This window comes from Eschscholzia californica, unplaced genomic scaffold (genome assembly GCF_041429995.1).
Source record: "Eschscholzia californica isolate CP2 unplaced genomic scaffold, dmEscCali1.0.p SCAF_6, whole genome shotgun sequence".
Taxonomy (NCBI): Eukaryota; Viridiplantae; Streptophyta; class Magnoliopsida; order Ranunculales; family Papaveraceae; genus Eschscholzia; species Eschscholzia californica.
In genome coordinates, this window is record NW_028238483.1 from 14,876,675 (window position 1) to 14,881,974 (window position 5,300).

The window sequence follows — 5,300 nt, forward strand, 5'->3', positions numbered from 1 at the left end:
ATTTTTCCGAAATTGACCCGGATTATGCGATAATCCAAATGGAGCTTTTCCTTAAAGCGATTTTAGAAATCATTAAGGAAGAAACGTGACATAAATTAAGTACGAATTTACGAATTTAGACTTAGAATCCATGTTAGACATAGGAATGTCACAATTTCCCACAAATAGTTATACGAGACATAGCAAACCTAGAAACGAATCTAGGAGACATACTTTTATATATGATTGTCATATTTATGTATGTATGTGATTGCTTAGAATAATGTACCTTTAGATAGGTAAACATTTTTTTGGTTCTAAGTACAAGCGTGATGTGCCCGAATAATAGTTATAGTATAGGGTCTAGAAAAACCATTGACGAATCGAATGATGAGATCGTGATTTGAGTGGGAGCACTTAATGGTTGTTCACGGATATGAATCCAAACAAACCTTAGGCGAACAAGAAAGAACATTACGCAAAATCACATAAATCTTTACGTAATAAATCACAGTTAGTTATGCTAGAGTTCACAGTAACGTAACTTGATAAATTACGTAAAAGTCCCCAAAAAGAATTTTGAGTAACGCCCACCCATATTAAGACACTTGTTGCCTCTTGTTAATTGATGGTGGGTCGGCCTTTGCAGAGTGCCATCTTTTACCTTAGGACGATACGAGTAGACCTATAGCAGAGGTCTACATGTCTAAATGGTTATTCTCAACGAGTCAGCAAAAGGGTTTTGGATTTCGAGGCAAAAGGATGAATTTAACACATAAGTGTCATTCATCAACCAAGAGTCATAGGAGTATGATCAACAAAGAGTTTGCTCACCCAGGAGGACGGAGTTAAGGGCAGTGCCCTAGTACGCTTAGCTTTGTAGGAATGGGATAATCATATTTTCCAAAGGGGGACGATTTTACTGAAAAATATGGCAAAATAGTTGTGTTTTTGCACAACAATTGAATGTAGTACTTGGCAAATTTCCTTTTACTATCAATGTAGAGTAGAAATAACACACACGATTAGTTTAGATTTAGATAACTTTCTAGATTGTGAGAAGGATCAGATAAGAGTTCTCGATACTTCGAAGAAAGAAAACGTAATAGAGAAACCAAGTAAAGAAGAGGAAATTAGCGCCTATGTTATAGAGGTTAATTTGGCAGACATAGTTGATTCTCCGGATGTGGAGCCCATATAATCTCCGATTTGAATGGGCTAGAAGGAATCAGAAGTCTGACAAAGAGCGAAATGGTTCTACGAGTCGCAAACAAAGCAAGAGTTGCTGCTGCGACTGTAGGGACCTACAAGCTCAGTCAAGACACTAGATTGATATTAGTGTTACATAATTGCTATTATGTACCTACTATCTCAAGAAACATTATCTCTGTGTCCGTTCTGGACAAGGAGGGATATCGTACTGTTATAAAGAACAGAAGATGTTCTCTATACAGAGATGATGTGTTCTACACCAGTGCTACGCTATGTAATGGTCTTTATGTTTTGAACATGGAAGACGAAATCCTGAACATAGACGCGAAACGGCTTAAAACTCGTGATTCAAACCAAGACTATCTCTAGCATTGTCGCGTAGGCCACATAAACATGAAATGCATGCAGAAGCTTCATATTGATGGACTTCTGGGTTCGTGTGATTTAGAATCTTATGATACATGTGAACCATGCTTAGTGGGTAAGATGACACGGTCGTCTTTCAAAGGGAAAGGTAATCGAGTAAGTGAACCCTTAGGACTTATACATACACATGTATGTGGACCTATGAGTACACCTGCAAGAGGTAACTATGGATACTTCATAACATTCACTGACGACTTCACAAGATATGGTTACATATATCTTATGAGGCAGAAGTCAGAATCGTTTGAAATGTTTAAACAGTTTCAGAATGAAGTAGAGAATCAACTTGACAAGAAAATAAAAGTCATTCGATCGGATCGAGGTGGTGAATATTTGAGTCAAGAATTTGAGGATCATCTCAGGAGTTGCGGCATCGTGTCACAACTCACTCCACTAGGAACACAGCAGTTAAACGGTGTGTCCGAAAGGAGAAATCGAACCTTGATGGATATGGTTCGATCGATGATGAACTTAGCCGATCTTCCTAACAATTTCTGGGGTTATGCTCTTGAAACGGCTGTTTTCACACTTAACCGTGCTCCGTCAAAAGCTGCGAAAAGACGCCATATGAGTTATGGTTTGGAAAGGTTCCAAAGTTATCTTTCCTAAAAGTCTGGGGTTGCGACGTTTACGTAAAACGTCTACAAGGAGATAAACTAACACCCAAATCAGACAAATGTTTCTTTGTGGGTTACCCAAAAGAAACAAGGGGTTATTCCTTCTACAACCCATCAGAGAACAAAGTGTTTGTTGCTCGTGATGGCGTCTTCCTTGAAAATGAGTTCCTTTCCAAGAAGACAAGTGGGAGAAAAGTAGAAATCGAAGAAATTCGATCTGAGCAACAAACTGACACCATTGGACCGATGTCAGAAGTCGCGGTTCCTATCTATACTGCGCCGATAGAAGGAAATAGTGAGGAAGAGATAGTAGATCTCGGAGAGCCTCCCGCGCAAAGCGAACTGAAATCGCAAGAGAATCCTCAAGAAGTTGAGAATGTCTCACCTATTGTTCAACCCCTACGTAGGCCAGCAAGGTTAATCGAGTTATCACAACGGCTGGATTTTCTGTTGGTAGAAGATAACGAACCTAGCACTTACAAAGAAGCTATGACGAGCCCAGACTCCGAAAAATGGTTGGCAGCCATGCAATCCGAAATGGAATCCATGTACGAGAATCAAGTTTGGAACTTGGTAGATATACCCGAAGGAGTAACACCCATCGGATGCAAATGGGTTTTCAAGATGAAAACCGACATGGATGGAAACGTGAGCGTTTTCAAAGCAAGACTCGTGGCAAAAGATTATCGACAAGTCCATGGGATAAACTATGAAGAAAACTTTTCACCTGTCGCGATGCTTAAATCCATTAGGATTATCCCAGCGATAGCCGCTCATTACGATTATGAGATTTGGCAAATGGATGTCAAAACCGCCTTCCTGAATGGAAATCCGGAAGAAGATGTGTATATGACACAATCTAAGGGTTTTGTAGACTCCAATAATGCTAGGAAGGTTTGAAAACTTCAAAGGTCCATTTATGATTTGAAGCAAGCAAGCAGGAGCTGAAATCTTCGGTTCGACGAGAAAATCAAAGAGTTTGGCTTTTTGAAGAACGAAGAGGAATCTTGTGTATACAAAAATGTTAGTGGGAGCAACCTAGTTTTCTTGGTCTTGTATGTAGATGACATACTGATAATTGGAAAAAACATTCCAATGCTTAATTCTGTGAAAGAATGGCTTAGGAAATGTTTTTCAATGAAAGACCTTAGAAATGCAGAATACATATTATAGAGATAGATCGAAGAAGATGATTGGACTCAGTCAAGAAACTTATATAGATAAGATTCTTAAGAGATTCAAAATGGAAACCTCTAAGAGAGGAGTCATGCCCATGGCGCATGACACAATGCTAAGCAAGACCCAAAGTCCTAGTGACCCACGTGAGCTAGCAAACATGCAGAAGGTACCCTATGCTTCGGCGATAGGATCCATCATGTATGCCATGACCTGCACTCGCCCAGACGTCTCATATGCTTTGAGCATGTGTAGCCGTTACCAATCTAACCCAGGTGAAGATCACTGGGCCGCAGCCAAAAATATCCTGAAGTACTTGAGAAGGACAAAGGATCATTTGTTGGTGTGTGGCGGGAAAGAAGAACTAATCGTGGAAGGCTATGTGGACGCGAGCTTCCAAACAGATAGAGATGATTAGCGATCACAATCGTGATATGTTTTTTGTCTGAATGGAGGAGCAGTATGCTGGAAAAGCTCAAAACAGACTACTGTAGCGGATTCTACCACAAAAGCAGAATACTTGGCTGCTTCGGAAGCAGCGAAGGAAGGAGTTTGGATGAAGAAGTTTATCTCCGGACTTGGTGTCGTTCCTAGCATCGAGAAGGGAATTACTCTGTATTATGACAACAATGGAGCAATCGCCCAAGCCAAGGAACCAAGAGCACACTAGAATCCAAACATATCCAAAGGAAATACCACTTGATAAGAGAGATCATTGAGCGGAAGGATGTGGTGATTTGCAAAGTCCATACGGATGACAACATAGCCGATCCGTTAACTAAACCACTACCCCGACCCGAACATGAGAGTCATACAAAGGGGATGGGGATAAAGCACATCACAGAATGGCTTTAAGTTTGTAATTAAATTAATAAAAGGAGTTTTATGTAATTTGATTAGCTACATTCAATAAAAGAAATAAAACTTAATTATTTCGTCATTAAATATTGGTTTAGTATTTAATTGACAGTCCAAAAATAATGAAATATTTACCAAGTAGGTTTATCAGATGCGTGATCTGATAAATGAAACCTTACTAAGTTAACTTGGAAAAGATTCATTATTGAATCCCTAGTCTAGGTCATTGCATGGCCAACAATGACTCAAGACGACTAACATGTGAGATTGACTGATGGCGCTGTTTCATGGGCCATGGGAATATAATATTCAAGTCAATTACATGGGTGTATGATTGGGGAATATACACTGGATTAACCCAAACATGAGAGTTCTTGAAGGAGTTGAAAAACGTCATGAACACTCATAGGCAAGATTTGAGAGATTCCTTAAACATGAGTACTCCACTCATCTTCTTTGGCACCGTCAAACGCCGCGCCGTAAAAGGGGGTTATCAAGGCGGATCGCTGGGGGAGACAAGATAGATATGAAGTTAAGTGGGAGTACAAGAGTGGATTATGTCCTCCTAACTAGGTTAGGAAAAAGTATCTCCGGGCCACTTGAGGAGAAGCAACTGAAAATGTACGGTCGTACTCTAATGGATTAAAAGTTAATCATTAGCTTGGCAGTTGTTCTCCAGATCAAGAAAGTCTGAAAAAAGATATGACGTATCAGATGAGATACGAAGTGACATGGGAACCGAGTATTGCACTTGTTCTAAGGACAAGTGGGAGACTGAAGGATATATCCGTTCGACCTAAAGGAGATGTCCTTCCGAAGGAGTGTCCTTCGACCAAGATGACAATGCGATCAATTTTTCAGTTAGGATAAAGATGAAGATCATCCAGTCCGGTCCAATTACGATCGTAGTGCTTTGCTAGAAGCCAACTACGATCGTCGAATCAATTCGGTGGTTCGCAGCTAACATAGACCGGATCCTACAACGGGTTACACATAAGAGTGGTAACTTGATCGGAGATAGTTGACTAGATA

The 5,300-nt window shown here is 40.1% G+C and overlaps 1 pseudogene; it reads left to right on the forward strand.

The window, feature by feature from the left end:
- The first annotated feature begins 3,570 nt into the window (after positions 1 to 3,570).
- On the forward strand, positions 3,571 to 4,080 carry LOC147531918 (secreted RxLR effector protein 161 pseudogene; annotated as a pseudogene).
- The last annotated feature ends 1,220 nt before the right edge of the window (positions 4,081 to 5,300 follow it).